Source organism: Lissotriton helveticus, chromosome 2_1 (genome assembly GCF_964261635.1).
Source record: "Lissotriton helveticus chromosome 2_1, aLisHel1.1, whole genome shotgun sequence".
NCBI lineage: Eukaryota > Metazoa > Chordata > Amphibia > Caudata > Salamandridae > Lissotriton > Lissotriton helveticus.
Window position 1 is genome coordinate 1,331,154,476 of NC_136059.1, and position 20,988 is coordinate 1,331,175,463.

The 20,988-nt window shown below is 47.0% G+C and overlaps 1 long non-coding RNA gene across 1 annotated transcript in view; it reads left to right on the top strand.

Moving 5' to 3' along the window:
* Window positions 1-20,231, top strand: part of LOC144819736 (uncharacterized) — a 100,699-nt gene extending 80,468 nt beyond the window's left edge. Inside the window, exons 2-3 of the long non-coding RNA XR_013607540.1 lie at window positions 19,118-19,255; window positions 19,817-20,231. This is a non-coding gene — a long non-coding RNA (uncharacterized LOC144819736). The remainder of the gene's footprint in view (window positions 1-19,117; window positions 19,256-19,816) is intronic.
* Window positions 20,232-20,988: the final 757 nt, after the last annotated feature.

Consider the following 20,988-nt stretch of genomic DNA (forward strand, 5'->3'; position numbering starts at 1 on the left):
TCATTGGCATCGGGGTCGCTGGAATGACGTCAGGGTATCTACTTAAATGCTGCCCCTGAGCGCTGACATCAGTTCTTTACATGACATTCCATGCCAGAAGCGCAGAGCCATGAAAGACACTGGTGCACAAAACTTGGGCCCTGAAAGGAAGTCCCTTACCCTAGTAGTCACTTCGCAAAATGGGGAGGATGGGTGGGGTGGTGAAGAATCCATAACTTATCTATGTCTCTAACAGATATATCGTTACTGAAGGTAAGTAACTTATTCATCTGAAAGAGACAATTAGTTATGGATTCTTCAACTTAGAATAGATACCCCCGCAATACCAACCCCGGAGGTGGGTCAGCGAACCAAGTTCACACCAGAAAGTCCTGGAGAACTGAACGGCCAAAGAAGCCATCTCTCCAGACTTGGCTGTCCAGGCAGTAGAGTTTAGCAAACCTGTGCAATGAAGCCCGCGTAGATGCCTGGCAGATGTCATTAAGTGGGACTCCATGTCCTAAAGCAGTAGTGGCTGCTGTCGCCCTGGTGGAATGGGCACGTAACCCCACTGGAGGCTCCTTTTTCACTAAGGAATAGCATATTTTTATGCAAAGAACGACCCTTTGAGAGATGGTTCGTTTTTGCATGGCCCGACCTTTTTTCGGAGCCCACGTAGCCAACAAAGAGTTGTTCATCCACCCGGAATTGTTTTGTGTGATCCAGATAGAATGAAAGTGCACTGTCAAGGGGTCACTGACACGGACGAGCAAGGTGCGAACATTAATCCCTGTTCGTTTCCGCCCCGTCCGCAGGACCCTGTCGGCCCCTTTAACGTTTCTTGGGTAACGTCACCACACTTGCCCTCGGCAGCAACGTCATCTCTCGGGAGCCAATCAGCGGAGCCGACGTCATCGCCATTTGACCAATTGGAAGCGTCGAGGGCGGATAAGGAAGCTGGTTCTTTCCTGGAACACGCGAACGCCGCGAACGGAGCTGGAGCAGGAGAGGAGAGACTTTCGGTGATCGACGGAGTGCCTGACGCCGCTGTGGACGACGACCCGGTCCTGCCTGCCGACAAGCCAGGAGGCCACCGATACCATGCGCCGCCCCGCCACGCTTCTGGAGAAGTGTGGCTGGACAAGGTACGGGGCCGCTTAAGGGGTCTGTTCTCTTCACGAGGTGGGACGGGTTAGGGGTGGGTGAGGGAGGTCATGGGGCTGTTTTTCATTGGTCCTCCTTACCACCTCTTCTTGGCCATTTCTGGTTTTGCTTGTTGGTGGATGTTGGAACCCCGGTGATCCCCTCACGTCCCCATCCCTCCTCCTTCTACATTGAATCCCCAAAACCACACACTAAAACAGGGTGTTCTTTTCCTTTTCTTTTGAGCAACCCTTCGGAGAAGTATCCGGAATTCCAGAACCGTCTGTTTGTCATCAGAAGCCTCTTCAGGAGCTTAAGCCAGAGCCAAGAGTGGAACTTAGTGTGGAGCTCATTCCTTTCTGTGTATTGTTTCGCTTATGTTTTGACACCCTTGCTATCACAAAAATAAAACAAAAGACGCCACTAAAGACTGCAGTCTGCTTTTTAGGTCCCTATCCCAGTCAGAATCTCACATGCACATTTTGGATGCAGACGATGGAGCCTCTCCTCCTTTTTAGAAGGATGCGGAGGCGGAAAGAACGTGGGCAAAGTGATGGTCTGTCCTATGTGGAAAGAGGTAGCCACTTTGGGAAGGAAAGAAGGCTTAGTGTGATGGACAACTTTGTCGGGATGAACAGCCAGGAAAGGAGGTTTGGAAGAAAGAATATGAAGCTCACTCACCCTGCGAGCAGAGGTGATGGCAACCAAAAAGGCAGTTTTGAGAGTTAAAGCTCCGAGAGGACAGTTATGCAGCGGCTCGAAAGGAGCGCACATAAGGTAGGTCAGAACCAGGCTCAAGTCTCACAGGGGCATTATGAAATGAATTGGAGGCAACAAGTGAGTAATGCCCTTAAGGAAGTGATTTACAATAGGGGACTTGAAAAGAGACGGCTGGTCATGAAGCTGAAGAAAGTTCGAGATGGCAGAAAAGTAGCCTTTAAAGGTGCCCAGAGCAGAGCCCTGCTGGGCCAAAGAAAGAAGGAAGACGAGAACATCTGAAAGGGGTGCAGAAAGGGGATCCACAGCCTTTGCAGTGCACCATGCCACACATTTGTTCTATCTACAGCCGTATACCGTTTTGGTGGAGGGACGCCTGACTGCCAAGATAACATTATAGACTTCGGGAGGAAGGTCGAAAGCTGTCAACTGTTGCTGTTCAATCTCCATGCAGAGAGGAGAAGGAGGCTGGACAGGTTCGGGTGGAAGACCGTCCGCTGATGCTGCAATGGAATATCCTCCCGAAGGGGCACTCTGATTGGAGGATTGATTGCCATGTGCAGAAGCTCAGGATACCAGACTCTTCGAACCCAGTCCAGAGCCACAAGAATGACTTGGGCCCGGTCACGTTTGATCTTCTTCAGCACTCTGGACAGCAGTGGTATAGACGAAAAGGCGTATAGAAGACCGCAACTCCACTTGCGATGAAAAGCGTCCCCTAGCGCATGCCGCCTTGGAAATTCCGACGTGCAAAATTGCTGACATCACACGTTCTCTTCAGTGGCGAATAGATCTACCAAGGTTCTCCCCACCACTGAAAGAGACCTTGCACCACCTCCGAGTGAACACACCATTCGTGATCCATCATGCACCGGCGGCTGAACTCGTTCGCCCTGGTGTTCAGAGAACCTGCCAGGGGTTCAACCACCAGGGACATGCCCTGATGTTCCAGCCACTTCCAGAGATGAAGTGCCTCCTGACATAGGGTCCACAATCCCACTCCGCCCTGTTTGTTGCAGTACCACATGGCTGTGGTGTTGTCCGTGAACACCTGCACTACACTCCCTTTGACAGAAGGAAGAAATGCCTTCAGTGCAAGACCGATTGCCCAAAGCTCCAAAAGGTTGATGTGGAGCCTGGACTCCACCAGAGACCTGAGGCCTCTAATCTCCACCTCTCGTATGTGGCCAAACCACACCAGAAGTGATGCATCTTCCACCACTATAAACTCTGGTTGGGGAAGGAAGAGGGATCTGCCGTTGACCCAATCTTGGTTTGTGAGCCACCACTGCAATTGTTGTGCAGTGCCCTCCGAAAGATTCCCCTGATGCTGATTCTAATGCTGTGCCCACTGGAACTTCAGGTCCCACTGCAGAGCTCGCATATGCCAGCAGGCATTTTCCACCAACAGGATACAGGACACCATGAGGCCCAGTAGCCTCAGGGTCATTCTGACCGAAACCCGGGATAGCGCTGACAGATCGGAATCATAGCCCGAATATCCCGGACTCGCTGTTCGGGAGGATAAGCCCAAAACTGAGCTGTGTCCAGAACCACTCAGATAAAAAGGAGCTTCTGAGAGGGAATCAGGTGTGACTTCGGCTCGCCGATGGTGAACCCCAGCGAATGCAGGAGGCCGGCCGTAGTCTGGAGATGGGAGACACCTTCAACAGCCAGTCATCGAGTTAGGGGAAGACTGGAACCCCTTCGGCAGGAAGGGGATGTGAAAATAAGCGTCCTGCAAGCAAGTCCAACGCTACCATCCAGTCTCCAGGGTCGAGGGCAGACAGGACCTGAGCCAGAGTCAACATTTTGAACTTCTCCTCCGGAGGAAGCAGTTGACATTCCGGCGATCCAAGATATGACGCAGGCCCATGTCTTTCTTGGGTGTCAGAAAGTAGTGGGCATAACAACCACAACCTACTTTGGGGCAGGAACTCATTTGATAGCTCCCTTGGCCAAGAGAGCTGTAACTTCCTGTTGTAGAAGGGCCAAGTGATCCTAGACATGTGATGGAATCGAGGTGGCATGGAGGGAGGAGTAGTCTTGAAGGGAACGGAGTAGCCCCTTCGGACTATCTGCAAAACTCACCTGTCTGACGTGATGTTGAGCCAGTGGGAGAGGTGTTGGCGAATGCTTCCGCCCACTGGCGAATGGTGGCCCTGAAAGGTCAGACTAGGAGGGTTTGGAGGCTGCTGCAGAGGGGGCGCTGGTGGACTGGCCCACCTGCTGGTCCCCAGACCCATGACGTGGGACCCACGTCCCCGGCCGTGCAGAGGCTGGACAGCTTTCACAGGCCTGTGGCTCTGGGCAGAATGTGGCGGGGCATCTCTTCCATAGCCATGAAAGGAGCAAAAACCAGACTGCACTGGGCGGGAGGTGAAAGCGAGGTCCAAGAATCTGGCTGTAACCCTGGCGTCCTTAAAGCGTGTGAGAACATTTTCTGCCTTGTCACCAAAGAGGCGACCGTCGCTTGGACATCACCAAAAAGCCAGTGAACCTCAGCCATACATAGCCTCCCAGGACCACTGACATTGAAATCATCCTGCCTAGTGAGTCGGTGGTGTCCAGCCCACATCTTATGGCGAAATTTGCTACGTCTCTCCCTTCGGCAACTGCATGGGAGAGCACGGCCCAGGCCTCCTCCAGGCACTGTGGCAGCACCTGCGTATCCCAGTCCCATACCGAGTGGGAGTAATGGCCCAAGAGACATGCAGTTTTTAACGAACCGCAGTCCTAAGCTGGAGGAAGAAAACATCTTCCCAAGGTGGTCCAGCTTCTTGGAATCCCTATCAGGTGGTGCAGAAGGGAATGTACCCTTGGAAGTAGAGGCTTGGACCACCAAGCTCTCAGGGGTGGGATGTAGAGAGAGGAAAATACGGTCTCCTGGGCTGGGTGGTGGCGTCGAGCAATCATCCTGTCCACAGGAGCCCCTGTGTTGGGCTTGGACCAAGTGCCCAAAAGGATGTCTGTTTGGGCCTCATTGAACGGCAGTAGGGGCTCCGAAGAGGCCGCTGCTGGCTGAAGCACCTTGGTCAGGAGGATAGTCCTAACCGTCACCTTAGGAAGCTCAAGGTTTAAGGTCTCAGCCACCCTACGCAACACCACTGCCTAAGATGCACCCTCCTCCGTAGCTACGGTAGGGGGAGAAATCATGCCAAGGTCTGGGGAGGTGTTCAGACCACTGGCCTCACGAAACTTCTCTCTCCAGTCCGGTACCTCCAACTGGTCTGCCAAAGGGTCCACAGACTCCTCTCAGTCCTCCTCACCCTCCTCTGGTAGCCACTCTGGGCGATAGGGAATACCAGGGGAGAACAGTGGTACAAAAGTACCAGTCATTGCCCGTCCCGATGTCTGTCGATGCCGGAACAGCTCCATGTCCACATCGAGGGGGAAGCCGAGGTCGACGTCGGCAGGGGACACAACCGGCATCGGAAGGGGCAGAGGTATCGCCACTGGATTCGGCGCTGGAGGAGGTGTCACGAGGTTGAGCGGCACCGATACGGATCCTGGCCTGGATCCCTAGGGGCCCTGCAGTGCCTGAGCCGAAGCCACCGGCATCAAAGGCCTAGAGCCCCCAGCTGAGTTTGCGGGGCCCGAAGGTGCGCCGGCAGAGTCGGGATGCCCAAAGATGGAATGGAGGGCTTTGTAAAAGCTACGTAGTTGGGCAGGGGTCGTTCCAGCTCCAGGGAAGGGAGGGAAGGCCGGGGTTGACCCATTAGGCTCTGCAGGCGAAGCCGGATGACTACCTTCCACTTCCAGCATTCCGACAACTGACATACGGGGAGAACGCGAAGAGCGACAGTGCTTCTTCGCCTTCTTCTTGTGCTTTGACTTACCCGAAGATGAGGCGTGGTGGTGATGACTCCACGACCGGTCCCGCGACCTCCCTCTCGACCGGGACTTGAGCGGCATGGAGCGGAATGCTGGGCCTCGAGAAGCTTTCGGTACTACTCCCGCAAAAACTTCGGGTTCATGGCCCGGCAGTCGGAGCACGACTTTGGGTCGTGGTCGCACCTCAAATACCAAAGGCTCACAAGGTGCGGATCAGTAAACCACATCAGCTTGTGACAGGAGGCACAAGCCTTGAAGCCAGTTCGAGGACGGGACATCCCTGCGTGCACCCGGAGTCAAACAACTCAAAAAGAAGTCGACAAATGTAGCAAAAAGAGTAAAAGATTGACTTGAGGTACCGCTCTCTTTGGATCTGCACTGGCTGGCACGGAAAAAGAAAGACCTGACGTCAGCACGCAGGGGCAGCGTCTAAGTAGATACCCTGGCGTCATTCCAGCGACCACGACACCAATGACGAACACAGAGTTGACAGACACCACCTACCGATGCACAGGGGTACTGCTGAAGAAAAATTCTCTGGATCCAGTCTGACGCCATAACTAAATGTCTCTTTCAGATCATGCTGTCAGAAAAGTCTTACTTGATGTATCCAGAGGAACCCCACTGGAACAGAATGAGGAACTATTCCCAATACCTCCTCGAGTCTCCCTCCACGCACCAAATGAAAACTCTAGTAGGGGGAAAGGGAATGGGACAGAAAAGAGACTGCTGGTCTTCAGTAGTGTCTTCTACAGCAACCTTCAATATTCTTCTTGGGCGCTGTTCACACTGTAATACATAAACAGAATTACAACCAAAACCCTAATGACCAACTCTTCTATTATCACTCTGTCATCTCTAGAGGGACTACTACCTACCTTTGGGAGACCAGGCATTAGCCCCTCCTCTATTTGGATATGAATGCCTTTGGGTAGTTGCTTGTGGAGTAGTGATGTGGCAATGTATCCTGCAATTTACAAATGCTGAGATAATTAACTGCTAATCCCTTTCTAAAGTTTACCTCCATTTTCTATTTTAAATCAAATATTCAGAAATTAACCTTTAACTTTCTTTCTTTCAGCAGGAACAAATTTGCGCAGACGAATACAGAAAGGTAAGTATAAGTCTTGAATTCTAAATTATTCACCAATCAACATTTTTTCAAGAATCGTATTAGAACTAAACTTGCCTTTCTTCTTTTAACAGGATAGAGCAGACACTGGCCTTACTAGAATGTAAGTTTAATTTCTATTTACATTTTTCGTTTTAGAGACAAAATGCAAGCCTAAAACTAAACTTTTATCTAAACATTTCCTTTCACTTGAACTAAAATATAAGTCTAACAGAAACTCTCTCTCTTTCTCCTATTTGCCCTCTAGGTACTTGTGTGACTGGATACTGCAGGAAGCACTGAAGCGAGGAGTTCTGTGGAGAGCAGAGGAACGACCAAAAGTGACCGGAGTTTATCACTGCTGAGAACCGACGCGTAGATAACTAGCCTACCGATGGTAAGAAATACGAAGATATCGCCTTGCTACTCTCACCATCTACTCGAACGCAGACAGAAATCAACCGATTCTTCCAACGATCTCGGTGAAGTGCGCGGCACTCAGAGCCAGCGCAAGCCTCAGCTGTGCTCTAGAGCAGTCTCGCGCAGCTCACCAGAAAGGCTGCAGCGCTGACCTAGCGCTGCGCCACCATATTTAGTAGGTACTTTCTGACTAAAGCGGACCAGCCCCCGTGCCCTGAAGATGGAGGAAAAACTGTGACCCCAACAGATTGTCCCTTAAGAGACTTGACTTCCCTGACACATGCTTACCATTCGTTTCCAATACACCAATGTTATTTATTCATATAAAATAAAACAAACAAAAGAACACGTTCACTTTCTAATGTTTTGCACAACTTCAAGGCATGTGTCTGACCGTAACCTCAACTCAAAGGTCTTGCTTCCTGTCATTCTGTGGTTCCAGAATTGGTTAAGCTTCTTGGGTAATTCCTAACAGTCGCTGCTCTCAAACAGCGTCCCACTGTACGTGGTTTGTGAGGACATCTAAGCTGAAAATGGCATATCAATTGTGGTGCATTAACAAAAGAGGCCGGTTCCCATGAATTCTCACAAGCATCATAACCTTTCCAGGTTATTGAATAATACAAGCAACCACTAATCTCTTAGAGTCAAGAATACATTGGACTTCATATTCTAAATGACCTTTTACTGGAATTGGTGGTGGAGGGGGTTCTTTTCTTGTTTCTGGGTTAAAGAATTTTAATATGGATACATGGAAAGTAGAATGTACAGGGTATTCGGGGGGTAATTCCATTTGAACTGTGACTGGATTGAGAATCTTTATTACGGAAAAGGGTCCAATATATTGAGGTTGTAATTTTATTAGACCTTCTAATTTTAAATGTTTGGTGGAAAGCCAGACATTATCTCCTGTTTTAAATTGTAGGGTGGGTTCTCTTTTCTTATCTGCTTGTTTTTTCATACCTTCTTTATATTTATTTAAATAGATTTGAGCTTTTGCCTGAATATCTGATCATTGTTGAGGTCGCTCAGTGACTGCAGGAATGAAAGAAGTATCAAAGGAAACTGGTAGAGCCTTGGGCTGATGCTCAGTTAAAAAGCAAAATGGAGTGCAATGAGTAGCTACATGGGTACTGTTATTGTAAATAAGCTCTGCAATGAGTAAAGCTTTAACCCAATCACTTGTAATAGTTGCCAGAAGACAATGGAGAATCTGAATTAGAGTTTGTTTCATCCATTCCATCTGTCCATCTGTTTCTGGGTGAAAGGCAGTAGATAATGCTACTTCCATGCCTATGTTTTTGCACAATTCCTTCCCAAATTTTAATGTGAATTAACCTTCACGGACTGATATAATTTTAGATGGTAAACCATGTAGTCTCACAATAAGATTTATACAAATATTGCTAAACTCCAGTGATGTAGGTAATTTATGTAGGGGAAAAAAGTGCCATTTTAGACAGATAATCTACTACTACAAGGATAGTAGTGTAACCATTTGCTGGTGGTAAGTTTGTAATAAAATCTAGACTAATGGTGAACAAGAATTGGGGGGGTAGTTAAAGGTTGTAAAAAAACCTGCAGGTGCTTTATGTGAGACGCAGATTGGACATGTTTCAACATATTCTTTGACATCCTTAATTATTGATGGCCACCAAAATTGTTTTTTTTACAATTTGCTAAAGTTTTTTGATTTCTAGGATGTCCTACTAAAGCGGAATCGTGATACCAAATCAGGATTTGTTTTTGTAATTCTGGAGTGGGTACAAATACACAGTTCTCATGATATAGTATTCCATCTTTGATTGTGTTCTTTGCCTGTGATAACCATTTGGGTATATCCTGTTTTAGAGTTTCTTGTTTTAATAAAAGTAGGAAGACTTGTTGATATGTTGGTGCAATAATGTTGTCAGCAGGAATAATCAGAGGAATAGAACCCTCATGTTTAGAGTCTGCTGTATGACCAAAGCATGAGAGGATATCTGACTGTATTTGTTTGGAGCCTGGTCGATATGTTATCACAAAATGAAAACCACAAATGAAGTGTAACCATCTCATCTGTAGAAGTGTTAATGCTTTGACTCAACTGAAGCATTGTAGGTTTTTATGATCAGTAAATATGGTGACTGGATGTTTAGTCCCCATTAAATGATGGTGCCATTCTGTGAAGACCAATGTTATGGCTAACAACTCTCTCTCTACCACTGTATAATGTTGCTCAGCAGGGAGCAATTTCTTTGAGCAAAAGGCTACTGGGTGTATTTGTCCATTGATTGAATTTCTTTGGGAGAGAACACCTCCTACGGCGACCTGAGAAGCATCAGCTTGAACAAAAAAAAAAAGATCTGGGTTGGGATGTCTCAGTATAGGTGCAGATGTAAACTTCTGTTTTAATTTCTGAAATACTTGTGCAGCTTCCTCTTACCAAAGAAAAGGTTGTCCTTTTTGTAGGAGTTTTGTGATAGGTGAGACGATTTCTGAAAAATTATGAATGAAAAGTCTATCGAAATTTGCAAAACCTAATACCTTTTGAACTTCTTTAATTGAACTAGGTCCCGGCCAGTCAAGTATGACAGTTATTTTCTTTGGGTCCATCATTCCCATTGGAGACAGGAGGTATCCCAAAAATTCTACAGGGTCAGTGTTGAATGTACATTTTTCCAATTTAACGAATAGATAATGTTCTTGTAAACGTTTTAACACTGCCCTGACTTGCTGAGTATGTCCCTCTCTATTTTTAGAATAAATTAGAATATCATCGATGTAGACCCCCTACACAAATGTCAAGAAAGTCACTTAATACTTCATTTACGAAGTATTGGAATGATGTAGGGGCATTACACAGGTCAAAGGGAATGACAGTGTATTCAAATAATCCAAATTCAGTTCTAAATGCAGTTTTTCACTTGTCACCTTCCTTGACCTGTATAAGATGATATGCCCCACGTAAGTCCAATTTTATATAGATGGTTGAATGATCCAAGACTTCAGGAATCAGTGGTAATGGATATTTATTTTTAATTGTTACCTTAAGTCCGTTATAGTCAATACAAGCCCTCAAGCCTTGGGGAGACGATGTAGCCTAACGGTTAGGGCGATGGACTTCAAATCTGGGGAACTGGGTTCAAGTCTCGGCAACAATGCTCATCATCCTGTGATTCTGGGCAAATCACGTAATCTCCCTGTGCCTAACCAAAATGAATGTGTCCTCATGTAACGCAACTGGTGCTCATGTAAATCGCTGTGATACCTGATTGCAGGTCAAGTTTGCGCTATATGAAACTTTGAGAAAAGAAAGGAAAAACCTCTATCCCATTTTGGGATGAAGAAGAGAGGCGAGGAGACAGGCGAGGGGGAATGACGAATGAAGCCTAGTTCCAACAGTTCGTCTAAGTACCTTTTTAATATTGTTTCTCGGCTTCAGTGAGTGCATACACTTGACTATTAGGTAAATTGGTACCTGGCAATAAATTGCAGTCATATGACCTATGTGGAGGTACCATAGTTGCCTTCACAGGATCAAAAATGTCCATACATTCTTGATATTCGTTAGGTAGTGTATTTAAAAGAGTTGTGGTATGAGCACCATGAAGTAATGCTGTTGACTCTCCATGTGCTTCTTGACAGCAATGTGTACGACAATATAATGAGTCTAAAGTAAAGTAAAGTGCTTCCCAGGACACTCCTTCTAAATATCTCGCCAGTGGAGACCCTGTAACGGACTCTGTATCCTGCTTCTTGCCATCCAACCCAACAGACAGCTCGCCGGACCCGCTTCGCGGGTCCCGCTTCGCAAGGACAACCAGCGGGAGTCTGCAGTGCCTCTGGGGTTGTTAAGGGGGGTATCGGCACAGCAGCAGGGCTGCGAGCGGTGCAGCAGGGACTCCATATCCCAGGAATCTCTGCCGGACTAACGCGCACCACCTGAGCCGCTCTCCCTGCTTGCTCCGTCCCCTGCTTGGGAAGGTAAATACCCCTGTTGGAAGCATACCTGCGGGACACTCCTTCTAAATATCTCACCATTGGAGACCCTGTAACGGACTCTGTATCCTGCTTCTTGCCGTCCAACCCAACAGACAGCTCGCCGGACTCGCTTCGCGGCTCCCGCTTCGCAAGGACAACCAGCGGGAGTCTGCAGTGCCTCTGGGGTTGTTAAGGGGGGTATCGGCACAGCAGCAGGGCTGCGAGCGGTGCAGCAGGGACTCCATATCCCAGGAGTCTCTGCCGGACTAACGCGCACCACCTGAGCCGCTCTCCCTGCATGCTCCGCCCCTTGCTTGGGAAGGTAAATACCCCTGTTGGAAGCATACCTGCGGGACACTCCTGAATATCTCGCCAGTGGAGACCCTGTAACGGACTCTGTATCCTGCTTCTTGCCGTCCAACCCAACAGACAGCTCGCCGGACCCGCTTTGCGGGTCCCGCTTCACAAGGACAACCAGCGGGAGTCTGCAGAGCCTCTGGGGTTGTTAAGGGGGGTATCGGCACAGCAGCAGGGCTGCGAGCGGTGCAGCAGGGACTCCATATCCCTGGAGTCTCTGCCGGACTAACGCGCACCACCTGAGCCGCTCTCCCTGCTTGCTCCGCCCCCTGCTTGGGAAGGTAAATACCCCTGTTGGAAGCATACCTGCGGGACACTCCTTCTAAATATCTCGCCAGTGGAGACCCTGTAACGGACTCTGTATCCTGCTTCTTGCCGTCCAACCCAACAGACAGCCCGCCGGAACCGCTTCGCGGGTCCCGCTTCGCAAGGACAACCAGCGGGAGTCTGCAGTGCCTCTGGGGTTGTTAAGGGGGGTATCGGCACATCAGCAGGGCTGCGAGCGGTGCAGTAGGGACTCCATATCCCAGGAGTCTCTGCCGGACTAACGCGCACCACCTGAGCCGCTCTCCCTGCTTGCTCCGCCCCCTGACTTCCTCTTTCCCTATTTACCTGGCGAACCACACCGCGGCGCGGGAGCGCCCGGGGCTAAGCCCGGGCAAAGGGCGGGCCGTCCACGGCCGTCAAAGGCCGACTAGGGCCGGACTGGGCCATCTCCCTTACTTCTGGAGAACCAATAAATTAGTTACAATGCCACTTCGTTCAGGCAAAGAAAGGAAAGTAACTCTCACTTCAACAGGAGGGGCGATGACGGGCACATTGGATGACTTCTTCACTAGAGCGACGTCAATTGTAGCTAAGGAGATAGCACTTACTGAGAAGAGACTTTCTCTTGACTTAATCAGGGGTAAGCGGTCTTCCTTGGGTGCCATCGGGGGTGCTGCTTCCCCGGTACCTCCTACAAAGACGAACCGTTTGGTCACCATCGTGGATGTTCATCCTGTGGCGGAACATATTATTTTGTCTAACGATTCGGGGGACTCCAACAATGTCAGTATTGACATGCACTCCAGCTCACTTACCGATGCCTCTACTCCGGATCTCACTTCCAACCCCCCAAGTTTACTAATGCAAGAGTTGCCACCGTGTATTCGCAAGCCCAGTAAAAGGAAAAGAGGAGGTGGAGGTTCCAGGGGTGGTCGGTCTAAGCTATGCAAGAAGAGTGACGAGGTTCCTCCTGTCCAGATACGTGCTTGCCCTTCTAGCATAACTTCGCCCCCAATTACTGTGACCGAGGGTGCCCCAAGCAATCATAGTGAAAATTCCGGCCTACTATTTAATATAGAATGTCTTGTGAAATCTTTGTTGTTACCATTGTTAGAAAGAACTAGGCTGCTTTCTACTAAGTAAACTGAAATTGAGAAACAAGTTTTAGCTAATTCTGTTAAACTTGATGGTTTAGTAAGAGGCTCGGGGGGGTTGCAAACTTTACTCCCAATGCAGATGGTGTGGGGCAGGGTACGGATTTGATGGTGGTTAACCCAATCCATGTACAAGACACCACTATCCAGCCTCCTAATGTAGGTCCTAAAAAGAACGCAGGTGGAGCAGTAAGGGCCAATAACAAAGCAGGGGTAGGACCAAAAGAGGGGAGACCCTTGCCAGAGACAACCATGCTAAAGAAGCCAGTTGGCAGTAATCCCTTAAGTTACCCAACAGTAGAAAAGAGGACGCCCTTACTAAGCCCCCCTCGTGTGAATCTCCCCCCAGAGGCCGTACCCTATACGATTGTAATGGTAGGGGTCTGCCCATTGGGGGAGGAACAGAGGGTAGAATCTCACGAGGATTTGAAACACAAGGTGATACACTGGTTGAATAAAAATAGAAGGCTCCCTCCTGCCTGTAATGCTGATATTTTGGGAGTCAGAAGAGTCAGTTGGCTGGGCAAAACTACAAAGGATCTGGAAGGGGACTGCATTATAGTAAACTTCAGGGACCCCTGGGTGGTAGGCCATATCAAAAGAGTCCCGAGATTTGGAAGACAAGGTGATGTTCAAACCTTGGGTTTGGAATACTTTTACCCTGGGAGTAATAGAGGCCCAAAAGAGCCACTACATAGGCAGCTCTATAGGCAACGGACTCATATCCAAAATTATTTAGATCCTGTAGGTCACTATCCTTGCTTATTTAATAGATTTGATCCTCTGTCCAATTTGGATGGGGTGGATTGACTTAGCTCCCCCCAGTTGTTTGCCCAATCAATAAAGAACCCAAAAAATTAATATCTAATGATGATGTACAGGATGTAACGGCATCTCAGGTTGGGTATGAGGAGTCTGACTTATACAGAGGGATTCATGGCACAAGTTTGGAAGTAGATAAGGTTGTCTGTGGAGTTGGTGTAACTAATAACATCTGCTCCCCCCTTTGGAGGGTCGATGTACCAGCAGAGGTCACTTTAGGCCAGAGGGATGGTGACACTACACTATCTAGCGTGAATGTATCCGCACAGGTGGATTTGGCAAACCATCCGGTCCCACTGAAACTTATTTCGTGGAATCTAGCCGGCCTACGCAATAAGGTACAAATTGAGGAGTGGGTGGAGCTGGTGAATAATCAGGATATTTTAACATTTCAAGAGACCTGGGCGATTGACCCCATCCATCATCTTGGGTTTCTCAATTTTTTATAAACCAGCCAGTAGGGCAGGAGCGGGCAGACCAGTTGGGGGCCTATGCGTCTGGATAAGGCAGTCACTGGATTATCCTACCGTAGAGGTGCCCACCACAAACCAGACATCCTTGTGATCAAGCTTTCAAGACCTGGTTCCCAGGCGATACTTATTATAAATGTTTATGTACTGGGAATTACGGGTGGACGCAGTCCAACTGGTATGTTTAATGATTTAGAGTTTATTCTTAACCAAGTTGGAAGGGAATCCTTCATTATCCTGGCAGGCGATCTAAACTGCACTTTTGAGCCCTACTTTGGAAGTGAGATGGACTTCCTGGTAGAAGAAGATAAACTTTGGAAGGTTCCATCCCTAGAATTAGCACCTGTCAAGAAAGCGACAGAAGCAGCTTTCCACTGGATGGGGTTCTGCCTAGAATGGGGTCTGAGAGCTGTGAACGGTCGTACCCCTTCAGATAAAAATGGGATGCATACATTTGACAATGGCCATAGGTCGAGTCGGATTGATTATATCCTTATTAGGGCTGAGTGCTGGTCCTCTCTGGTTGATATGATAGTGGTGGATCGCCCAGAGAGTGATCATAACCCACTGGTGCTCAGCCTAGTTCTTGATAGAAATCACCTTAAGGGAGCTCCGAATGATTGTGCCACGGCAGATGTGTTCTTGGAGAACGATAGGAGAAGGGTGCAGTGGTGTAGGGTTGTGGAGGAGCCCGCCATCCTAAAAATAATCTCAGGGAAAGTTGTGGAGTCCACGCTTGCTATGGAGACTACGACTGATCTTGTTGATATTTGTGGGCTATATGATAATCTTTTTAATTCACTGAAATCCCTCTTGTTTACTTCTAAAAAAAAAACGGAAAGAAAATCCAATCACCTTTGGGTGGGTGTAAGTGGTATAATCGTAGGTGTTGCCAGGCCCACACTGGCCTAATTGCGGCACTTAAGTTACGTGATAGTGCAGCAATACGGAAGGGAAGGCAGGAATACAAAAAGTGCCAGAAGGAGGCCAAAATAGCATGGGATGATAAACACTGGCAGGATCTTTATGAGGCCAGTTTATCTTCCAATCAATCGAGGTTCTGGCAGGTTCTCAAATGGGGGAATTCTTATGAGTCTCAACTTCCCTCCAACCATGTAGCGGCAGAAGATTGGGTAGCACACTTCGGGGCACAGTTTGGTAACCTTGGTCCCTCAGTAGTCTCTGGCGCAAGTGGGCGTTTGGCCCTGCCTAGAACTCCGGGCTTAGTCCCTCTCTTTGACCGTACAGATGTAGAGCTAGCCTTAAGCCTGACCAAAGTGGGGAAAGCTCCCGGTGTAGATTGCATTCCCTCAGATCTTTTCAAATTTGATCAAGTGGCTTGGGTTCCTTATATATTGAAAGTTGCTAATGCTGTGGCAGATGGAGCCCCAATACCAGACTCATGGCAGGGGGCGGAAATCCTTCCAATCTTTAAAAAGGGGGATCGCTCACTGCCAGTAAACTATCGTCCGATTAGCCTAATCGACGCCATCCAAAAGATCATCTCACGGATGGTGCTGTTTAAAATCTCAGCATGGATGGATGAAATGTCAATACTGTCACCCATGCAGGCTGGCTTCAGGCCCTGCGTAAGCACAATTGATCAGGTCCTAAGATTTATTCTTATATATTGGAAGGTGGTGGTTTTAGGTGGAGGAGTGATCTATGCGGCTTTCGTGGACCTAAAGTCCGCCTTTGATTTAGTTCCAAGAGCCAAATTGTGGGAAGCTCTGACACTCATGGGACTGCCGAAGGTTCTGTTGAACATAATCATAAGACTTCACGAGAAAAATTATGCCCAGGTTAGATGGGGTATGCAGGGCCAAGTCACCAAAAAGTTTCCGGTGACACGAGGAGTCCGCCAAGGGTGTGTCCTTGCTCCAACCCTTTTTCTTTTATTCATTAGTAGAGTTGTTGAATTTTTCTCAGACACACCCACGGACGCCCCTAGCTTGGGCGGTATGAAGTTTCCCCTCCTCATCTTTGCGGATGATACGCTCATACTTTCAAAAACACAAAAGGGGCTACAATTGGCACTTAGCAAATTTGAAGAATTTTGTGATGCTAACGACCTGCAGGTTAATACAAGTAAAACCAAGTTTATGGTTCTCATTAAAATAGACCAAGAGTAGGCCAAGTAAGTCTTAATGGCACAAATCTGGAACAGGTAAACAAGATGACTTACCTAGGGGTGGTACTCGATTACAGATTAAGATGGACAGCCCAGCTAGATGTACTGTCATTAAAATTCTCCCAGTTGAGTGGGATGCTTATTAAGGAGCAGAAATCCTCCCTTACCAAGAGAATAAGCCCAGCACTTAAAATTTATAACATCAAGATAAGATCGGCCATTGTATATGGAGCTGATCTTTGGGGCTATGTTGACCTGTCCCAACTTGAGAAAATCCAAAATAAGCTTTTACGTAATTTGGTGGGTCTCCCTCAATCGACCCCTATGCTACCATTATTGTTGGACTTGGGTTGTAATCCAATAGAAGAATTGGCAAAACTGAGGATTATTTTACTTTTGAGGAGAATTTGGGTAACTCCTGAATTGGCTACTTTTGCTGGGGGACTAGATGATCTTAGACACATAGTGGGCTGTGGCAATCTTCCCTGGTTTAAAGCAGTAAAATCCATCTTGTCAGATATGGGTCTTATTCAACTATGGTCTGACCCCATGAGTAATGTGTTCCCTTCAAAAAAGGATCTCAAGGACCAGTTCTGGGCTGTTTATAGAAATAAGTTGATTGTGGAACATCGCTCGTTAACTCTTTCTGGCAGGTTTTTGAGTCACAAGGTGGATCCAGTTCTGGAAAGCTACTGGGACGCCATAACAAAGAGTAGCGACAGAAAACTTTTTCACCAATTTAGAGTAGGAACGCTACCCCTGAGATCGTTCACACATAAATGGAAGGGTGGGTCTGGGAATTTGTGTCCGTGGTGTTAAGATCAGGAGGAATCTGTGGGACACTTCTTTTTCGTTTGTCCTGCATATGCCGCCCCACGGAAAAAATGGCTGAAACTAATTTGTAGAAACCTAAACACTAGAGGGGGCAATGAGGCCTTATGGTTGTTAGGGACGGTAACATCACTCCCAGTGGCCATAGCAGTAGCTAAATTTCTAGGCTGGTCTTGGGTCATTAGAACTAGGTACCCACAGCGCTAGTCTATTTGAATACCCTATGAGTGATGTTTTCCCCTTATATATATATATATATACATATATACCTTTATCTTAGGATTATTATACGTACGTCTTTTTGATAAAATTTTATTAGAGTTTTTAAATAAATCCCTTGGTTAAATACAATCAAACAGTTTCCATCTAAAACACGGACTAAGATGTGACTTTGTATTATGTATTGTGTTTTCTCTTTTTAACGTTTTAACTGTATTTTTGTGATGTCTTTTATGGTGAATTTTACCGAAATAAAGACGTATGAACTGAACTGGCTTCCCAATCTATTTTACGGCTGTGGAAAATTAACCATGGTACTCCAAGAATGACTCCAAATGTGGGTGTGCCAATTAAATCAAAACTGATTTGTTTTGTTTGACCGTTCTGACAAACTAAGGTAATTTGACTCGTTTTATTGGTAATTAGACTGGATGATAACTCAGAACCATCCAATGCATGGACTGGTTCTGGTTGCGTCTTCAGGACTGTAGAAATACCCAATTTTTTGGGTAACTGAATATCAAAAAAATTGCCTGTAGCCCCAGAATCTAGAAGTACCGAAATTGTGTGTCTTAATTGGACAGTCAAATGAGAGTAACCTGAATTGTGAAATGCCATGGTATACGTGCTACGATATTGGGCAAATGTTGGGAGATCTTTAAATCTATTCCTCTCGACAGGGCAGCCTCCTTTCCTGACAAGAGTTCTCGTTTTCCTGAGTGATGGCAGCCACAATGTTGAGCTTCTTGAAACCCTTTGGCTTAATGGAACGATCTCGGCCACAATGCCTAGACTTTTCCGCAGTAGAAGCACATATTATATTTTCATCTATGTTCCTTTTCTTCGGTAGATAAAGGACCTTTTATGCCCACTATTTGCATAGGTTCAGGATCTGGCATTTTTCTTCTTTTCTTTCTGTTTTTATTGTAATGATTTTACCCTCAAAATGTGACCTTTCTCCCTCGCGTTCACCTAAACGGTGATCCAACTTCACAACAAGATCTATAAACTCAGAACAATCGTCTGACAATTCAACAATAAGAGGCGTGGCATCCTTCAAATCTTGTTCGCAGTACTTCTGGTGCACTCACAAACTTCTACCTTCAGCTTCGTTTTGGCACTATTTTGTGGCACTGTGCTTTTGTCTTTAAACAATAAACATGATATAGGTATTAAATACTGGATTAAGATTACTCATATATCAACTAGTGAATAATATCAAGATACGTTCAATACCTTCTATTATTTAAACCTCTCTAATAAAGGTTGCAACTCTTATAAACCATTGCTGTTCATCCAATCATTGGTGAAGACATTCTTTGGTAGTGTTTCTTAATTACACCTTATGCTAGGAAAGAAACAAAGCATGTCAACCTTTACACAAGCTTAATTCTTGGTATACTGTCTCTCATAATAATTCAAAGAGTAATTGTCAATAACTTACTTTTTGAAAACAGAGTTCTTCAAAAAAGCCACCTGCTTTAAAATGCAAAAAAAAACAACAATCGTCGTATTCCAATAAGTCTGAACTTAATTCTTGATTGTCCTGGAATTAAATGTTCTTTGATTGCAGTTTGCGAGTAAAAGTATAAAGAAAGAGTACCTGTTAAATCTTGTGACTGAATTCCCAAGACACGAACACAGGGAAATACCTTGTTCTCAACTTTGTCCTCTTTCTTTTGTTTTTCTTGTTGATTAGCTGCTGAGAGAATCCGGAAGCGATGCTGGACTCTGGAAGGTTACCAAGGCAACCAGAGCTGAAGAGGGAATGAAGTACAGGTCCGGACTGAGAAGATGAGCCCAGGAACCAGAGCCGGATAAACGCGCTGAAAAGCAGGTAAGCGGGAGAAATAGCAAGGCCAAGCATGTCGGCTAGAGAGACATTCCTTTTTATAGCTCTGGGACGGGTGGGGTTTACTCATGCAGGGTGTATGATTCATCATCAACTGGCAGAGTGCTGCACATGGAAAACGGGTGTGGCAGCACATGTGGAGAAAACCTGAAGGCCTTAGTCATGCTTACAAATAATTATTTGACACATTACTCATGCAGGGTGTTTGGCTCATCTTCAACTGGCAGAGTACTGCACATGGAAAATGGGTGTGGCAGCACACGGGGAGAAAACCTGAAGGACCTAATCATGCTTACAATTTGTTTCCAATACACCAATGTTATTTAAGCATATAAAATAAAATACAACAAACAAAACAACATGTACACTTTCTAATGTTTTGCACAACTTCAAGGCATATGTGTCTGACCGTAACCTCAACTTAAAGGTCTTGCTTCCATTCTGTGGTTCCAGAATTGGTTAAACTTCGTGCATAATTCCTAACATGCTGCTCCTGGTCTTGATGTTCTGCAAGTCTTTCATTGTCTGTGCCTGTGCTTCTTCCAGGTTCCTCTTCATGTCTGTGGGTATCAAAAACATCAGATGGAATTTCCCTTGGAGTGAAGGAATCACTCACCTGCATCTGCAAGCACTGCAACAAAGCTGACTGGGCTGGTCCTCCTGACGTCCCATGGACAACAAAAGGCTCAGCAACACAAGTAGTGGTTCTGCAACTCCGTCAGGGCCTGACCTGTCCTCTTAGCATGTTTGAGGCAAGTATCCATCATTGGAGCCGCTGGAACTTAACTACTGTGCACCGCATGGACTTGCTGTTTCCAAGGCTTGTTGGTTCTGTACTCCAGAGATCTTTGGGCTACAAGACGTTCCAGCAGCTCTTCCTGCCAAGATATTTGTCCTCACCGCATCCTCTGCACAGTGGGCCTGCATCTTTGGTAAGCTGCTTGAGGTCCTGTTGCGATTACTGTGCCTTCGGCCTGTGGGTCCTCTTGAGGGTCTTCTTTGGCTTCAGTGGGCTCTCCTGCTTGCTTGGGCCCTGCTCTGACTCTCTTGAAATTGGTGAGTCCATTGGACCATGCTGGTCCCAACGTTGTACCTTTTTTGTTTACCCAACCTGTTATCATTGCCAAGGCTTGTTGGTACTCCCGCTGGACACCGACCCCTGGTTCACAGCTTCTGACGTGGAACAGCTTTTGAACAGGTCCTTGTCTTCCACAGCATCATCTGTTCCTCACAGTTGCAGCAACAAAGTTACTTTCACCCCTCCTGCACCTTCTGTCACCGGTATTCATTTGTCTTCCATGCCTACTGGTCACCTCCGAGTGGCATAGACTCTGTCACCTCTGCTTGCAGGTACCTCTCTTCAATAATCCATCCTTGAATCCCACTGGACTCTTTCACCTTCCTCGCAAGGGGTATCTTTCCTGAAGTCCTCCATTGTGGACTTCGGCTGTTTCCGACTTCACTTCCCTGGTGTAGGTATCCTGGTTCCTAGGGTATCCACATGTGGGGTGACTCTCCAACCTACTGTTTTTTACTGGGTTTCTTCAAGGTCCACTGGGGAGATTTGTTCTGCTTGAAAACTGCAACCGCGACTTTACAGTTGACTTGCATTGAGTACGCAGCTGTGTTTCAACTCTGCACACAGCCTCCATGGAGTTCCTGGGTACTTACCTCGGGTGGTTCCTTGTGTCTCCAGCTCTTCTGAGTCTTCTGGTCAA